Genomic DNA, 19,767 nt, shown 5'->3' on the forward strand with positions numbered 1-19,767 from the left:
AGGGAAAACAGTCTCAGCCTATTCAGCCTCTCCCTATAGCTCAAATCCTCCAACCCTGGCAACATCCTTGTAAATAAACGCCAACATTCCGTTTACGTTCCCTATTACCCGCTGAACTTGGATGGTAGCATTTAACTCATGGACAAGGATCCCCAAATCTCTCTGTGCTGTAGATTTCTATACTCTTTCTCCATTTAGATAATAATCTAATCTTCCTGCCAAAATACTTAACCTCACATTTTCCCACATTGATTTTCCAGTGGCTAAATGTTTGCCCACTCATCCAACCTGGTAGACTGTGACATTCTCACTAACTTTGTCATCCCGTTTCTCCCCCTCAATCAAAGCAAAATGCTCAGAGACACAGAGTAGTTTTACCTTCTTCATCTTTATTCTTGGCTCCAGAGAGAGAGCACGATCGGCCATGTGCACAGGGACATGAGTTCCCAGTCTTCTCTGGAACAGCAGTTTCTGAATTATATAGTCATTTTACAGGGGGGAGCATTCAGATAAGGCAAGATACATATTGATTCGGTGACCATTACAATCAGCGGGAATAAATAATAGAGATTAAGCTATCTGCTGTCACACAACTGGCTTCACATAATGAATACTTTTCACCTTGTTAAACTGACCTTACATACTGAATGCTTCCAATATTATTACATGGCTCTACATAATGAATGCTTTACCACCTTGTTAACCTGTTACCCTTGCCACCAGCACCCAATTGTTAATGGTGCCATTTCTTATCTGATCTGAATCATGCTCAGCTGAACCTCTTGTTTCACAAACCTCAGGATTTAACTCTTTCCCTGTCTGCTAATACCCGAATCACATTCTCATTCCCTCCTTTTATCATTTCATGATAACCCACCGAAATGGCACTACCAGCTTTCATAAATACTGGATGTTAGAGTCTTAAGCAAGTTATTGACACACAGCATGCAATGATTATAACAACAACAATTACTAGTCCGTTACAGTAGATAGAATTTGAAGATTCTTCTCGTGGAAAAAAAATTCACCAGTAAAGTTCTTAAACCCACAGTCCTTAGTGACCACTCCATCCCCTCCAAGTTAAGTGGAAATGAGCCAATTCTCCAAACTCTCCTCCAGTAAAGTCCAACCTGAAAACAAAATTCAGTCTGTCCTTGTGCATCACTCCACAGAGAAATCTGATTTCTTGGATAAGGGCAGTTAAATGCTTCACAAAACTGACAAGACTTCCATCCTTCCAGAGGTGCTTAAGATGGAGGATACCAGCGCCTCTGAGTGTGCAGTGCAGCAGCTGTAACTGCAGGCTAGGTGAATGCAGCATTCTTTGCTGCTTCTGCTCCCGCTCTGCTGTTAAATGTAACAAAGCCAACTGGCTGTTTTGATGTTAGCTTGATCAGTGAGCCATCAAATCCCTTGATATGATCAAAAGACATGGTAAAGCTCACGTGGTTTAATGTCCGTAGGGAGGTCACTGATGAAAAGCGTACCGACCTCCCCTACACGGTTGTTAGCTTCTTAGTTTTTCATGGTCATGACTGGGGAGCTGATTGAATCTGTTGGATCAGGTTGTGGACGGGTGGACAGTGGTCCGAAGGCATGCTTTATCTGTGAATGGAGAAACTCTAGAAACGATGTTAGCTGCTGAAAGTATCTTTGCATTTCCTCTCCATCCTAGAGGACGGTCACACATTTAACTACACTTACTTGTGTCTGCCTATTTCAATCTTCATTGAATTCTTGAAGTCTTACTCTATTCACTATTTTGACATTATCAAGTTTTATACAATCCATAAACTTCTAAATTGTACTGCCTAAACAATTCAGTCAACTACAAACAACAATCAATGGTCCTAAAATCAAACACTCTGGGGACCCCATGTAGATTATTCAAAAATAATTTTCCTTTAACAAGTTGATACTTGGCTAATGTGAAAGCTGTCATGAAAAATATTTCAAAAGTCTGGAGCAGCAAGAAAACAACAATGTTTCCTGTGCTTTAGCAATTGAAGAAGAAGTATCAGTTCAGATTTAAATCTCAAATATTCGTGGGAAACAAATGCAGAATATTTTAAAATATGTTCTCCAAGTGAAACTTCCCAAATAAAACAGTTGGAATTACAGTGGCAACTATGAACAGTTTTGCAATATGAAGGGGGCCAATGAAATCTTAACAATAATTAACAGAACATAAGCAGTTCAGCCTCAAGTTCTAATATTCTCTTTAAATCTTAACAAAACATCAAACTCAAAATGCACTCTTCTTTTCGTGAACACTCTGCATTAAAAACACACCAGCAAAGATATTTTACTACAATACTCTCATCTGGTTAAACCATAACCACTGACCCAACTGTTCCTTTTTAAACAGGCATTGTAGAATTTCAAACACATCAGAGGCTCAAGGCACTCAATCAATTTGTTTTAAGGTTACAAGTTTGATAATTTTAAGACAGACATAATATTGTACAACTTCAATGTAAAAACAAAATCTGCCCCATTACATAGCCCACAAAACACACTGAATTGATATCCTGATTCAAGCAAGGCAAAACAGTTACTTAAAAAGGATTTCAACAAACCAAAAATTTTTAAAACATCAAACACTCTCAGCAAGGCACAATTTACATTGAAACTTTCCTTCTTCAACCCAAGCATTTGTACGACGTTAATTTTAGCGTTTCTCATTTTTATTTGCATCCTTTCATGGAATTACACTTATAAAAAGAGAAAGCCCTCACAGTGGACCACATGACACCACAGTCCAAGCCGCTCTCCTCCCCAGGACAAAGACTTGCAGATCCTCAAATTTCACCACTAGGGGACTTTAACCCCTTTCTCATTTTACTCCTCACGAGGGCTTGAACCTAACTCAAACACAGAAAGCTTGAATCTCAATTAAACACAGAGCTCAAACCCTTGCTTAATCACAGAAAGTTCGAATCTCATTTAAACACAGAGAGCTTGAACCCCAGCACAGTGCAGAGGACTCGAACCTCTGTTTGTCAGTGTGCTTGCGAAACTGTGTCTCTTAACTGAACTAATTACCATTCTCGAATCCATAGAATAGAGAGTGATCGAGCGAGGGGACTGTCTCTGGCACACAGGAGTATTGAGAGGGACCAAGGTTTAAAATCTTGTGGGCCCATCTGTCTCGAGACACCGAAGTTCCAGATGGTTGCTGACATTGTCCAATAGTAACTATTCGTTTGGAACCTGCCAACTGCGCCAATATTGTCATCCCATATCCCCCCCTCAGTTGAAGCAAAACGCTCAGAGACACAGTAGTTTTACCTCCTTCATTTTTATTCCGGGCCCTGGGGGTGGGGGGGGAAAAGAGAGAACGATCGCCCATGTGCACAGGGACATGAGTTCTCGATCTTGTCTGGAATAGCAGTTTCTTAATTAATTATATAGTCATTTTACAGGGAGGAGCATCCAGATAAAAATAACATACATATTGATTGGGTGACCATTACAATCAGTGAGTATCAATAGTAGAGATTAAGCCATCTGCTGTTACACAATGAATATTCTTAACCCCAACTGGCTTCACATAACGAATACTTTTCACCTTGTTAAATTGACCTTACATACTAAATGCTTCCAATATTGTTACATGGCTCTACATAATGAATGCTCTTCCACCTTGTTAACCCATTACCCTTACCTCCAGCACCCCATTGTTAACTACAAGTTCTTATCTGATCTGAGTCATGCTCAGCTGAATCTCTTATTTCACAAAACTCAGGACTTAACTCTTTCCCTGCCTGCTTATACCCTATATACATTCACACCTATTTTTGGGTCATATGAAAATTGGCCATCTTTCCTCATCCAACTCAAATTATTGTGGCCCCAGCAGTGATCCCTCTGGCATTCCGTAAATTACAGGTTGCCATCCTGAAAATGCCCTTATTTCAATTCACTGTCTTTTATCAGTTAGCTTATCCTGTATCCATGCTAATACACTAGCTCCAACACTTTGGATTAAGTAGCCTAATGTGAGATACCTTATCAAATACATTTTCAAAATCCAAATATATTACTTTGCCTTTATCTATCCTGCTTGTTACCTCAAAGTATTCCAGTAAATGAAACCAAGCATATTATCTTCCCTAAATGCTCCACTGTTCCATCCTTTATGACAGGCTCTAACATTTTCCTAATTATTTCTCAGATGTTAACTTGTTAATTCCAGTCCGATTACAGCATAACTAACTCCAAGTTGTACAAGAGGAATCAAAGTCACAGAACGTACCCTCGGTGGGGAAACAACAATGTCTCATCAAGAGTAGTTTGACAGCATAAGCAAGGAGTGGCCTGCATCAAGTGCTGGGGGGATCAGTCAGGAATTAACACTTACCATACATATTAATAATCCAGATCGTGATGTTCAAGGGACAAGTTCAAAGTTTTCAGGTGTCATGAAACTTGTAAACTGACAGGAGGACAGTGTAGAACTCCAAAAGGGCATAGACAAGTTGGTGGGGTGGGCAGATAGATGGCAAACAAGGATCAATGCAGAGCATGAGAGGGTATGCATTTTAGTTAGATGAACATTGAAAGACAATATAAAATCAGGGAAATAATTCGAAAGGGATTCCAGGTGCAGCAGACTGGATGCATATGTATATATGTCATTGAAGATGGTAGGACAGGTGAAGATAAAAGTAAAGCAACGTCCTTGGCTTTACTCATAGGAGCATAGAGTAAAAGAGCAAGGAGGTGATGTTGAACTTATACAAGACAATTTTTTAGATCTCACCTTTAGTGTTATGTATAACTCTGGGGGCTACATTTATAAAAAAGGGTATGAACACATTGGAAAGTGTTAAGTAATTTACAATTAGGTTCCAGAGATGAGTAACTTCAGTTATAGAGGGAAGATTGAAGAAGTTGGGACAGTTATCCTTGGAAAAGGCAGCTCAGAGGAGATTTGACGGCGGTTTTCACAGGCATGAGCAGACTGGATACAGTAGATAGGAGAAACTGTTACGTTTTGTATAAGTAACAAGAACAAGAGGGCACGGTTTTAAAGTGATTTGCAAAAGAAGCAAGTGTGACATGAGAAAAAGCTTTTTCACACAGCAAGTAGTTAGGTTTTGGAATGCACTGCCTGGAAACATGATACAGGTAGGTTACAGTGAGGCATTGAGAGTGCCTTGGATGATTATTTGGATGAAAATAAAGTGCCAGGGTATGGGGATAAAGCAGGAGACTGACACTAGATAATGATGCTCATTTGATGGGCCAAACGGCCTCTTCCTGCGCTGATCGACTCCTTTGATTCTGTGACTTACTTAATCTCATCTGCTGTTGAGACTTGTAGTTGAGATATCAACATCTAAAACAATTTATTACCTAAACCGCAAGTACATCTCGACTGTGAGGTGTGACGCTACAGAACAAACCACAAATCTTATCAAATCACTTCAGAACCATAAAAGGTTTCAATTGTCACCACTCAACAACCTCAACATCAAAGAGAAACTGTTCAATTTTCAATATTTTCTCCCTGATTGTAACCTTTCATTGGTTGCAAAATCCTAATGAATCTACACTATTTTCTTTCCATTACTTTTAAGTGACAACAGTATCAGATCAGATCAGGAGCCACTAGTTTTCTAATCATATTTCTACTGTCAAAGTTAGATCAAACAGATTTGCCTCTTGGCAGAACTGAATTTAACAAAGCAGTTTCAGCTGGCTAATGGATATTAGATCAATCAAGAAAATGAAGTTTGGCCTTTGCTGTAAAGTGTTCTCAGGGCTATAAATAAGGGAGCTCTTTAGAATGTGTCACTCTTTTGTGGAAGAGAAACTTAATGCTCCAATGCCATCCAGCTTTTGGATTGGGGGGGTAGAATTGGATATAATACATTCGGATTTTTCAGAGTACGTTTGATAAGGTACCTCATATTAGGCTGCTTAAGAATTTAAATACACAAGTGTAGGAAAGGAAGGCAAAGGGAATGTTAGTCCGTATTTCAAAAGGCTTGAAGTATAAAAAATGCGGAAGTCTTACTGCAATTGTACAAGGCGCTGGTGAAATCATATCTGGAGTACGGAGAGCAGTTTTAGTCCCCTTATTTAAGGAAAGACATTGTTTCAATGGAGGCAGTTGAGAGAAGATTCACATGATCCATGGTATGGAGGGGTTTATCTTATGAGCACAGGTTAAATAAGTTGGAGCGCTACTCATTGGAATTTAGAAGAGTGAGAGGAGATTGCATTGAAGCACAAACATTCATAAGAGATATGACAGGTAAATCCTGAGAGGAGGTTTCCCTTCGTGGGAGAGTCTTGGACCAGGGGCAGCAATTTAAAACTGAGAGCAGGAGGAATTCCTTCTGTCCAGATGGTGGAGTGTCTTTGGAACTCCCTGCCACAGAGTGCTGCGGAAGCAAAGACTTTGTGTATATTTTAGGCTCAGATTGACTCCCTACTGATCAAGAATCTATAGCTATAGGGAAAGGTCAGGAAAGTGGTTGAGGAATGTCAGATTAGCAATGTTCCTATTGAATGGCAGAGTAGATTCAAGGCCGAACGACCTACCCTGTTCCTATTTCTTGTGGTTTAAGAGGACAGAATTGGTATAGCTAGGAGAAAGTGAGGACTGCAGATGCTGGAGATCAGAGCTTAAAATTGTGTTGCTGGAAAAGTGCAGCAGGTCAGGCAGCATCAAAGAGGGCTTATGCCCAATACACCGATTCTCCTGCTCCTTTGATGCTACCTGACCTGCTGCACTTTTCCAGCACCACATTTTTAAGAATTGGTATAGCTCCAACATTCCTAACTGGCTTAATCTCTCAAATCTGGTCCCATCTTTTCAACCCTAGAAATTTCACGAAAAATATTTTCTTTCTTCAAAATGGTATGTGAAAGGAATGTTGGTAATTTGTTTTTAAAAATGCCTTCCATTTGTTCAAAATGATCATGATACAAAATATTCAAAATCAAACAAGTTGACCTGGTCTTTTTTCCGAACATTCATAAGTTTTATTTTTAAAAAATACAGTCAATCTGAATGGAGTCTTAAATCGGAATACACAGTAGGTGACTGAATAAAATCAGTCAAGCGATTACAAACATCTGTGAGAACTTGCTGTAGCAAGTGCTTTTGGCATGTCTGTCAATATGTAGCTGTTCTCAACTCAAAAGGAACAATGAGGAATCTTCAGCATAGGAGAAAGTGAGGACTGCAGATGCTGGAGATCAGAGCTGAAAATGTGTTGCTGGAAAAGCGCAGCAGGTCAGGCAGCATCCAAGGAACAGGAGAATCGACGTTTCGGGCATATGCCCGACAAAGTCACCACATTGAAAAGATTATCCGACTAAAAAAAACACATTGTGTCCTCTGCTGCTAGATCACAAAATAGAACAGCTTGAATATCATTTGTACATGGTATTTATGGAATACAGAGGAACCTCGATTATCCGAACAACACGTGAGGGGAGTATAATCAAATGCCGGATAACACAGTTTAGCCAAGCATTGGGACCTTGCGATCTTGTTCGGATAATCTGAAATTCAGATAATTGACTTTTGGATAATCGAGGTTCCTCAGTACCTAAGTCTATTTGTTTTATTGGTGGGGGAGATGGAATGTGTTTATATTCTTTGTGCACTGGTTTACTGCCCACAATTGCTTTGCTGTTAGTTAGGAGTGGTCACAAAATGATAGCTTAAGACCTCATGTGTTTAAAATAGTAAGAGTTAAAACTAGTTGCTTGTCTCCCAGACATCTGCCACATCCAACCTTCAAGTCAACTAAGTCAAATGCCTAAAATGTCCAGATACCATGTTTGGAAATGGCAAATGACAGATCAAAGGCAAGAGAAGAGTGAAGACTGCAGAAGCAGATAGAGATTTGTCAATTCTTTTGCTACCTAGAGTCTCCTAACATCAAATTTAACAACAGAAAATTAATTCTTGAAGAATATGTAAAATAAACCAGAGGCTGTTTAAAACCTCAAACCTATTTTCAAAAGAATGTGCTTTTGTTTAATTCAAATATTGCATATATTGTGGATCTTGTTGTAAATGTTGTGACCTGATTTCTACAGGTTTGGCTAGTATCAATTTCATACTAACCCCATTCCAGACAGACAGAAAGAATGCAATTTGCTCCTTCTCTCATCTGCTTCATCAACAGATCAATCATTTCTTTTTGTAAAGATTTAAGTCCTCTTAAGGTCCAGGTTTGAAGCGTCTGAAAACTTCCACTCTTTGCACACCTACCAAAGAGAAACCTCATCCAGAGGTCTGTAAAGGATCCATAACTTTATTCAAAGGCTTTTGAGTTATAAAAATAAAACAAAAGGGAATCAATCATAAATGCACAGAAAGGAAGAAGAACTTAAATAGATAACAGAACCTTCTTCCAGAAAGAAATTAATGCTAACCATTTTATACTTGTCAATCTGTAATGCCTCAAGGGGGCTCACATTAGTAATGTAAACTGGCATAAACTAGAGGTACAAACTAGACTGTAACCAGATTGAAACATATTCCATGGCTTCCATTTTAAAAAGCCCCCTCAACTTAAATAAGAGAACACTGAAACCTTATAAATAAACCATTCTGCTTCTCACAAGGAGGCAGTTACCTCACTTTTTAGATCCTGAATGTGAAAGGACAATAACTCAAATTTATTCAAGTAAAAACAAGAGAACACTATTGAACCAGAAGCTGCTCCACCCTTCTATAAAACCATGGGTGATCTGAATGTTGCCTCAACCTCACTTTAATGTTTGTTTCACCACATATTTTGACATTGTTCAAACATCTACCGATTATTCAGCTTCTACAATTCCCCAGGTTACAGATGTGCAAACATTCACTACCCTCAGAAGAAATTCCTTCCATTTGTCATTTTGAGTAAGTGCTTCTTATTCAGAAATCGTTTCCCTCATTCTAGATACTAACATCCTCTTAGCATCTACTCAAGCAAGCCCCTAAGTTTCAACAAGATCATTCTTCGAAAAATTGTCATTGAATATAGGTCCAATGTACTCAGCCTTTCATCTTAAGACAACCCTTTCATCCCAGGAATCAACTCAGTGAATCTTCTCCGAACTGTCTCCAATATCAGGGAATCAGAACTGGTGCCTAGCATGACTGTAAGTAAGACTTGCCCCTTTTATACTCCATCCCTGGTAGTAAACAGAAAGATTTTATTTGCCTTCCTAATTACTTGCTACGTCTGTATATTAACACTTTGCCTTTCTTATATGAGGACACCGAAATCACATGAACAAGTCCTGCATAACAAAGAAATGTGAGGAGACACTGACTGTAGAGCTGGAGGAGTTAAGAGACCATTAAAAAAGCTGTTTCTGCTCAAATACAATCGTTCTAAAACATTTCCTTTCATTAACAAAAGGATGAGGCAAATTACTACAAAAAGGATAGATTCAACATGCTTCTTTTAAGATCGCGATTTGATCAGAGGACCTGGGTGACAAGCCCTCACCAACAGATTTAAAGCCAAATGCAAAATAACTAGTGGAAGCACTTTTGCCTTTAAGTCAAATGTTGGCACAAGATCCAGGCTGATCTTTAACTGTGATAAAAGAAGTTTCACATTTATTAAAAGCCTTTCATGATCTCTAGAATGTCCTAAAGCTTTTTAAACTTCAAAAGCACTCGCTGGCTGGAGCTTTATTGTTCCTGTGAAGAACATAGCTGCGAAATTGGGCACAGTAAACTCCAACAAATAACAAATGATGTTCAGACCAAATAATCTGGTTGTTACAGTGAGTTTCCTACATAAAGAGATGCTGCCCTTTTGATGATACTTTAAACCCAAATTGTTCTCATTTGAAAACATTCCGTAATCCTATTTCAAGAGCAGGGAAATTTTCACATTTCTCTCGGTAACAACAGTGATTATGTTTGAAATGTAATTCCCTTGCTATGAGAAGTGTAGGTTTAAAGTGAGATGGGAAAGAGTTGAAAAAGGGACCTCAGGAGCAACTTTTTTCTACACAGTGTGTGGTGCATATATGGAACGAGTTACCAGAAGAAATGACAGAGACAAGTACAATCACAACATTTAAAAGACATTTGGTCAGGTACATGGATAGGAAAGACTGAAGGCGATATGGGCCAAATGGAAGCAAATGGAACTAGTTCAGTTTAGGAGGCATGGACGAGTTGGGCCAAAGGACCTGTTTCTGTGCTGTGTGCCTCTATGACTCTAAGCGCACCAAGGATCTGAAACATGCTGTACCAATAGAAGTCCTTTATTTTCAGGAATCTTGTTTTATATCTCCATTCATTCAAGATTCATACAATCTCCACAGAATATTGCCAGAAGATTTTTGGCACTATTTTTGTAATCTTTTATTTACAAACTTTTGTGTTTGTTCAAAACTCTGAAATTTTGTGGATTTTTTTTTGAAGCAAACACTTTCAAACGTTGTGTCTATTTTAAAATCAAAAGTGGTCTCCAGGACCTAACCAGATTCCAATCTAAAAAAGTTAGTGATCTTGTCTGGGACCATAATACCTCCCAGCTACAGGCTCGTCCTTTCCTCAAGTTGTTAGAAAGTCACAGCATTCATGCTGCCACACACAGCTAAATAATGTAAAAGCTGCTATGCTATTTAATTTGCCTTTGTCAAATTTAGAAGGACAGTGAGTTAATGGGACTTACACATCATTGATCATCTTTAAAAATCATATTCTACCAATATAATAAATTTAAGACAAAAAAGGAGGGCTAAGTAGACAACTAAATTGAATCAACATCCTTTTACTTATGGAAAGTACATGAACTCTGGTGGAGTATCCAAAGGATAATTGAATGCATGATCATGCTGTTTGAGCTTGAGATAGACATCACTCATTTTATCCAAAACATCTCTATGCCAGATGTTTCCCTATACGAAGGTAAGTGTATTGTGGGCGCTTCCCTTCTTGTCAACAAAGATATGTCCTTCATTGAAGAGGTTCACCTTTTGTCCGTCTACCACTTTACTTTAAAATGGTATACAATCCTACAGAAACTGCTTAAGTTTACCTCATTTGGACTTATCTGCAAGCTACCCAGAGGATTCTAATTGAAAGGTCTTTGATACAGTACTGATCTTTAAGTTAAAAATCACACAACACCAGGTTATAGTCCAACAGGTTTATTTAGAGGCACTAGCTTTTGGAGCGCTGCTCCCACATCAGGTGGTAAAACTGAATCATTCCAGTGGATGTAAACAACATTCGATGCACCACCCATTGAGACCTGACAGCCCCAAAACCAAATCCCAATCAGCATGAATCATGCTAATCCTAACTAGGTTAATATCGGACCTCAACATCCCTGGGGCGGGACTCGCAAAAGGACTGTACACAGGCAAATTACTGGAGGTCAATTAATATTTCAGAATAGTATCCCAGCAGAGATCAGAACTTTCAGGAACATAAGACACTGATAGCTCATTGTCAATTCACTGTCGCTTATCTAAACTAATAGCAGGGAAAAAGGTTTCTTTCTTTACCAGCAGTCAATTTTATCCTGAGGTAATCCTGGCTAACATGTTTGAAATTCATCAATTCCGATGTGTTTATGAAGACAAAGATTTGGAAAACAAAATCAAACAGCCACCAGCTATTTTTGAACCTGGATCAAAATGCAATGGTGCAGGAAAGCATGAGCAAAAACAAAGACACATGGATTGCTTTTTGTTGCACTGCACAATGCCAACAGGTCAGAATAAGCACACATTGATGAATGAATGTTGTGTGTATTCTGGCCTTTCTTGCAGACAAGACCCTTTTTCATGAGAAGATTCCTTTTCTCCCATTCCCTAGGTTTTACTGCATGATACAACATTAAAGGGCCAGCTAAAAGCTGCGCTGACACTGGACACAAGAATGTACATGGGAACAATTGAAAGTCAGTCCTCCAATTCCTTTCCCATATCAGTACAACTAACACTCAGTACATGAGAGGTCCTACTCAAATATTCTTTACATTTCATGATTTGAGGTAATGCAGCTCTGGTATGCTGTCTACACAAACCTGTTGACGCAGAATTCATATTAAATAAAAACCATTTAAAATCAAATATTCCCCAGAGGTACAGTAATGGTCATTACATGGTAAGACAGATACCTGCAAAGATCACCACCTGCAAGTTCCCCTTGAAACCAATCACCATCTTGACTGGCAAATATATCACCACTGTATCACCATCACTGGGTCAAAATCCTGAAAATTCCTTCCCTAACAGAAAAGTGGATCTACCTACAGCAATGTGGACTGCAGCAGTACAAGAAGGCAGTTTATCAACACCTTCGAGGGCAACTAGGGATGGGGAATGAATGATGCTCATCCAGCAACATCCACATTCATAGATTCATAGAGATGTACAGCACGGAAACAGACCCTTCGGTCCAACATGTCTGTGCCGACCAGATATCCCAAGCCAATCTAACCCCACCTGCCAGCACCTGGCCCATATTCCCTCCAAACCCTTCCTATTCATATACCCATCCAGATGCCTTTTAAATGTTGCAATTGTACTAGCCTGCACCACTTCCTCTGGCAGCTCATTCCATACATGTACCACCCTCTGCGTGAAAATGTTGCCCCTCAGGTCTCTTTTATATCTTTCCCCTCACCCTAAACTTTTGCCCTCTAGTTCTGGACTCCCAACACCAGAGAAAAGACTTTGTCTATTTATCCTACCATGCCCCTCATGATTTTATAAACCTCTAAGATCACCCCTCAGCCTCCGACGCTTCAGGGAAAATAGCCTATTCAACCTCCCCCTATAGTTCAAATCCACCAGCCCTGGCAACAGCCTTGTAAATCTTCACCCTTTCAAGTTTCACAGCATCTTTCCGATAGGAAAGAGACCAGAACTGCAAGCAATGTTCCAACAGTGGCCTAACCAATGTCCTGTACAGCTGCAACATGACCTCCCAACCCCTGTACCCAATACTCTGACCAATAAAAGAAAGCATACCAAACGCCTTCTTCACTATCCTATCTACCTGCGATTCCACTTTCAAGGAAAATTTTAAAAATAGTGACCTAAAAAGTTCAGAGGCTAGGAATTCTGCAGCAATTAACTCATCAAACAGCCTAAAGTTGACTCCAACATCATAAAGACACACATTATACATGATAGAATGGTCCCCATCATCTGGATTAGTGCAGCCCCAATACACTTAAGAGATTCGATATCATTCAAGCAAAAGCAGCCTGCTCAATCAATTCCCCATGCACCAACTCTCTCCCCTGTCAGCACACTGTGGCTATTGTACTACAGTCTACAGCATGCACTGCAATTACTCATGAAGGTTCAATTTCTCTACCATCTAAAAAGGTCCACAGTAGCAGATGCCATCACCATCTGCACATTTCCCTCCAAGCCACAGACTACCCTGACTTGGAGTTATAATTGCTGCCATTGCTTCAGTCTCTGAGATAAAATTCTGGAACTCCCTTCTTAACAGCACTGTGCATGCACTTACATCTCATGCTCTGCAGCAGTTTAAGAAGGCACTTACCACCATCTTCTGAAGGGCAATTAGGGATCACCAATAAATGCTGGCCTTGCCAATGTTCACATCCTCAAAACAAAGAAAGGCACGCTACCCAAATTGGTAAACTATAGCTCAATAATCCATGTTGATTTCACTGAATCAGAGCTTCCTTGTTCTCAGGTTTAATTTGAACTAAATTGGATGGAAGTCACTGACTGAGGCTTCATCGGAAATATAAGCCTACAAACAATTCCAAAAAAGGAAAAATTAAATCACAGGAAAGGAGAGAACAAGAAGCTGACCAAACTTGTGTTCATTTAATTCAATTTCTCCTTATGCATCTTTGTTCTCATTGAGATTGGTGACAGAGGGAACAGTGGTTTCTGAGGGCTCCACGCACAATGCTATTTCGATCAGTTTGGATTTACCATTACATACTCTTCTGAAGGATTTTCCAAAACACATTTAAACATTAATCAAAATATCCAGAGCAATTCCTTCGTTATAAACTCACTGTAATTACATCAGTCCACCAACGTCAAAAATCTTCTAAAAAACCTAAGTAAAACGATTGCATAAAATTCAATTTCTAGTACTGTAGATGGATACTGGAGAATCAAGGCAGTGCTCTCAGGCAGTTCTTACCTGATTAAGCTTCACACTATGCCGACTTACATCAGGATGTGAACCCCTGGGCTACCACTCCTTGCTACTGCTCGCTCATGTATTAAATTAACTGGTATGTGGCGTAGTCTGACCCAGAGAAAACAATCTGACCGTTCAATCTGCTCGGAAAACGGATCGCGTCCCAACTAGGGGACTATTTATTTCCTCATGCTCAAGATGCGGGACAGGCATCTTCATTCATTACCATTCCACTCGACCCTGCAAAACACTGGCGGTCCACCGAGAAATCCTGCGCGCAGTCCATGCAAAGACAGCAGAGTAACTGAATCTACATTTGCGAACCGGGAGCATGAAAGATTAGCACCATCGGCCAATGCATTCGCTCACTGCCTCCTTCCTTCCTCTCTTCCCCTCCCCCGCTTCCTCGGCTGTTTAGACACAGGATGCCGAACGCCTTTTCCTACCAGCCTGAAAATGCACTGATCTGATCTCCCTCTCTCACACACAACCCGCGCCTGCCCAGCATTGGCTGTGGCTGTTTGCAGGAACTGCGATACAAAGAGCCTGGGAGCTGTTGCCACTCCAGTATCGAATGGACAGGGGTGCCGATGGCTGCCCAATGCTTTGTCAGTGTCTGCTCAGTTTGCAATGCACCGTTGAAGCGAATGTACCATGTGAATGGCCCGCATCCAATTCATTTGCCTAATAACGACGCATTAATACTTTATTTCTGCATGGATTCACTGGATGTGGATTCAGTGCCTGCAATGACAGCTCCAACTCAGCGCTGTCCGGATACAATGCATTGAAATCACAGCAAGGAAACCAATTCATTCCGATACTTAAGGTGGAGCGTGTATTTCAGGCAGATGAGGCTGCTCCTCCGAGCTCTCAAGAAATAAATTCAGATCATACAATCAGATTGCAATAGCGTGAACCACGGAGAAAAGATTAACAGGGTTGCCAGTTGAGGAGACTAGTCACTCGGGAGATGCCTGGGCTGCTGCCTCAACGGGGATACTCCTGATGCGCAGGGATATCCTGGCCAGACTTTGGAACATAGCTTAGGGAGTATGTATATGGGATGCCGTGTGTGTATGTGTGGGGGGTGGGGAGAGAAGGGAAAAGAGGGAAACAATCCGCATTTCTATAGTACCCTAAAACATAGTGAAACGTTCCAAGGCACTCACAAAAACATTCAAACAAAATGTTTGACACCAATGTTACATAAGGAATTACTAAACCATTGAAATGTGTTGGATGTAGGTTTGCTCGCTGAGCTGGAAGGTTCATGTTCAGCCAAAGAACCCAAACATATGAATAGAAAACAGGAATTATTAGCAATGCTTCATCTGGAGGCTCACTGAAGATGTTACCCAAAGAAACCCAAACATATAAATAGAAAGCAGGAATCATCAGCAATGCTTCGTCCAGAGGCTCACTGAAAATGTTTCGTAGTATGGTGAGGAAACATCTGAACATGAACCTTCCAGCTCATTGAGCAAATCTTCATCCAGAACCTCAACCTGAGCTATGAATCTTCTCAAAACTCGCTAGTAAAATGTGTTTTAAGCATTGTCCTAAAGTAGGACAACTACGGAGGTGTAAGGGAAGTGATGCAGAGTTCAGGGTGTCAGCAGTTAAACGCACACTTGACAACTGTCAAATGAACAAATCAGAGATGGGCTAAAAGCCAGAATTTAGCACACAGGAAGGTGGATACAAGACGTCTCCCTAGGATGTTGCAGGGTCAATAGGAATTATGCAACTGGATGACAGGAAACTGGATGAAGAGAATGTTGAGGAGGGAGGATTATTTGATTTGATTTGTTGTCACATACCTAGCTACAATGAAAAATTTTGTTTTGCGTGCAGTACAAGCAGATCATACCATACAAAGTGCATTAGTATAGTAATAGTATACAATGTTACGACTGCAGAAAAGGGCCACAAAGAGAGATCAACATTTAAATTTAAAATTTGAGAAGTCCATTCAGAAGTCTAATAACAGTGGGGAATAAACTGTTCTGGAATCTGTTGGCACATGCGTTTAAGCTTTTGTATCTTCTGCCTGACTGAGGGGGAGGGGGGAGTGGGCACGGGACGGGGAAGGGTGGATTGGGGAGGGGGAGATCCTGGATAGGATGGGGACCCTCTGGAAGTGAAGGGGGGGGGGGGGGGGGTAGACATTACAGGGTTTGGGGACCCTAGAGAAAAAGGGATTATAGAGACCCTGGGGAGTAAGGGGACATGGAATCCCTGTTAAGTGAAGAGTGGAATGCAACCCCTGGAGGTGAACGGTGAATAAAGGGGTCTGGGGCTGGGGGCGGGTAGAAGTGTGCGGGTGTACAGATGTGTCGGGGGGGATGTTATAACGTGCACCCTCGCGGAGTTCGCGGCCCCCTCATTGTGCGCTCACCCCCATCCAGCGCATGCGCCCGGCCGGCTCCGCTCGCGCTCTCTCTTACCTGAGGCGCGCGCTTCTTCCTCCCGCGCTCGGGGACAAAACAACGGGCGCGTGTGAGCCGCGTGTGGCTGCCGCCGCTCCCGGGCGACAAACGGAAACCGACCGGAAACCTGGCCCGGAGCCGGAAAACTGCTCGACACTGGGCCAGGCGCCAGCTTTTGTTCAGCTGTGACTGAGACCGGCAACGAGCACCACCTCCTCCTCCCCATCGGCCTCTGACAAACTGTCACCTTTCACTCGGAAGCGGAAACCACCTTCTCTTGGATTGACATCGGGAGCATGGCACCTTTTTGTTCCTAATTGTGTGTCGTTGCTTCAACAGGAGGCAAAGACAAACAGTGCAAGCAACATTTAATTGATAGCTGTGTACCTCTGAAGAATTAGGTCTTAAATGTAGTGCAGTTGTTAAATTAATAAGTTTTATTTTCGAAAGAACTTGCATGTCTTTATCGCACGACGTATAAGAAGATTCCAGCAGATAATTAGGGTAGAGAATGGATTGCCTGGAAGTGTGATGAAGGCAAGTTTAATTGAGCTTCTAGATAATGGTGCTCATTTAACAAGCTAGTCATGGAGTCATAGAGATGTACAGCATGGAAACAGACCCTTCGGTCCAACCCGTCCATGCCGACCAGATACCCCAACCCAATCTAGTCCCACCTGCCAGCACCAGGCCCATATCCCTCCAAACCCTTCCTATTCATATACCCATCCAAATGCCTCTTAAATGCTGCAATTGTACCAGCCTCCACCACATCCTCTGGCAGCTCATTCCATACACGTACCACCCTCTGCGTGAAAAGGTTGCCCCTTAGGTCTCTTTTATATCTTTCCTCTCTCACCCTAAACCTATGCCCTCTAGTTCTGGACTCCCCGACCCCAGGGAAAAGACTTTGCCTATTTATCCTATCCATGTCCCTCATAATTTTGTAAACCTCTAAGGTCACCCCTCAGCCTCCGACGCTCCAGGGAAAACAGCCCCAGCCTGTTCAGCCTCTCCCTGTAGCTCAAATCCTCCAACCCTGGCAACACCCTTCTAAATCTTTTCTGAACCCTTTCAAGTTTCACAACATCTTTCCGATAGGAAGGAGACCAGAATTGCACGCAATATTCCAATAGTAGCCTAACCAATGTCCTGTACAGCCGCAACATGACCTCCCAATTCCTGTACTCAATACTCTGACCAATAAAGGAAAGCATACCAAACGCCTTCTTCACTATCCTATCTACTTGTGACTCCACTTTCAAGGAGCAATGAGCCTGCACTCCAAGGTCTCTTTGTTCAGCAACACTTCCTAGGACCTTACCATTTAAGTGTATAAATCCTGCTCAGATTCACTTTCCCAAAATGCAGCACCTCGCATTTATCTGAATTAAACTCCATCTGCCACTTCTCAGCCCATTGGCCCACCTGGTCAAGATCCAGTTGTAATCTGAGGTAACCCTCTTCGCTGTCCACTACACCTTCAATTTTGGTGTCATCTGCAAACTTACTAATTGCACCTCTTATGCTCGCATCCAAATCATTTATGTAAATGATAAAAAGTAGAGGACCCAACACCGATCCTTGTGGCACTCCACTGGTCACAGGCCTCCAGTCTGAAAAACAACCCTCCATCACCACCCTCTGTCTTCTACCTTTGAGCCAGTTCTGTATCCAAATGGCTAGTTCTCCCTCTATTCCATGAGATCTAACCTTGCTAATCAGTCTCCCATGGGGAAACTTGTCGAACGCCTTACTGAAGTCCATATAGATCACATCTACTGCTCTGACCTCATCAATCTTCTTTGTTACTTCATCAAAAAACTCAATCAAGTTTGTGAGACATGATTTCCCACGCACAAAGCCATGTTGACTATCCCGAATCAGTCTTGCCTTTCCAAATACAGGTGCATCCTGTCCCTCAGGTTTGCCTCCACCAACTTGCCCACCACCAAGGTCAGGCTCACTGGTCTATAGTTCCCTGGCTTGTCCTTACCACCCTTCTTAAACCGTGGCACCACGTTTGCCAACCTCCAGTCTTCCAGCACCTACACCTAGTGCTGGTACAATGGGCCAAGTGGTCTCTTTCTGGACCAGAACAATTCTGTGATGCCACCATTTCACCCAAAATTTGGAGAGTTATGAGATCAATTACTATCCTGTGACCTGGTTTTGTATCCACAGTACTTGTATGGCAGGTACAATTCAGTTTCTGGACAATGGTAATCTATGGAGGGAGAAAGAGATTTTATGGTACACCTCATGCCACCCCATTTGCCCTGCCACAAATTTTATCAACAACAGGAAAAACATTGGGCTTCCCACTTATGGTCAATTGAGGCTGACATTCCTGCTGACAACTAACTAAAAACTCTGTACAATTTGGGTGAGTCAGCCAAGCAGATGAGGGCTTATCCGACATTTATCCTGGGGTGCGGGGAGTCCACAAGTGTGTAATCCAGCCCCCAGTGTGTCAAATTGAATACCTTTCAATCTGAAATAATTTTAAAACTGTTTCTCTGTAAAAATCATGTCCAATAGAAGAAGACATCCTGGGGGACTAACCTTTTCTGCAGGTGCAATTTGGCTAACTGAGTTTCTTGAACACTTTCTACTTTTTTTTAATGAGAAAAATTGTTAATCTTCCATTTCGCAGGAGCATTGTGGCATAAGAAGGATGTACAACTCCCAATGTTCAGAAGCATTGCTGGATCAAAGATCACACCTCTTAGTCAGTAGGCAATTATTCATGGGAGCACTAGGGGAATTTTCTGATTTGCCAAGGCCCAATTCGCTTCTGTCAGGAAGAAAAATTCTTAACTGTGACTTTACAGGACAGAGCATTGAAGGTACCACTAAAAATAATGATTGTACTTACAGTGCCGACAGGAATCAGCAAGAATCTGAGTATAAAAACTAGTTGCACAAAGTAAATTAATTCATTCAGTGATATTTACTCTAAGCATTTCTAATTAACTGCAGTGGGGGAGGGGCCATTATAATGTATCTTAAAGCATAAAGGATGCAAAGAGGTGGTGAAAAAATTAATAGCAAGCAATTCAAATTGTATAGGTTTGTTCTTACAAAAAAGTGACATTTTTCAGGAAAATCTAGTGACAGCAACAGAAAATGGTAAGATTCTAAGACTTAGGTTTTCTACTCAAATAATGACAAATGATGCTGTCCTTGTTTACA

General features: G+C 41.3%; 1 protein-coding gene across 2 annotated transcripts in view; it reads right to left on the reverse strand.

Annotated features, from left to right (window-relative positions):
• Positions 1 to 17,104, reverse strand: part of zbtb5 (zinc finger and BTB domain containing 5) — a 32,416-nt gene extending 15,312 nt beyond the window's left edge. Inside the window, exon 1 of one of the 2 annotated variants that reach the window (XM_043719694.2) lies at positions 16,591 to 17,104. The gene's annotated coding sequence lies outside the window, so the exon portion shown is untranslated. Of the gene's footprint in view, positions 1 to 14,140; positions 14,500 to 16,590 lie in introns of those variants that run through there. The other variant, XM_043719702.2, reaches the window with a different exon arrangement.
• Positions 17,105 to 19,767: the final 2,663 nt, after the last annotated feature.

The sequence above is a fragment of the Chiloscyllium plagiosum genome, unplaced genomic scaffold (genome assembly GCF_037043375.1).
Source record: "Chiloscyllium plagiosum isolate Xiang-an unplaced genomic scaffold, Cpla_swu_hap1 HiC_scaffold_2, whole genome shotgun sequence".
NCBI lineage: Eukaryota > Metazoa > Chordata > Chondrichthyes > Orectolobiformes > Hemiscylliidae > Chiloscyllium > Chiloscyllium plagiosum.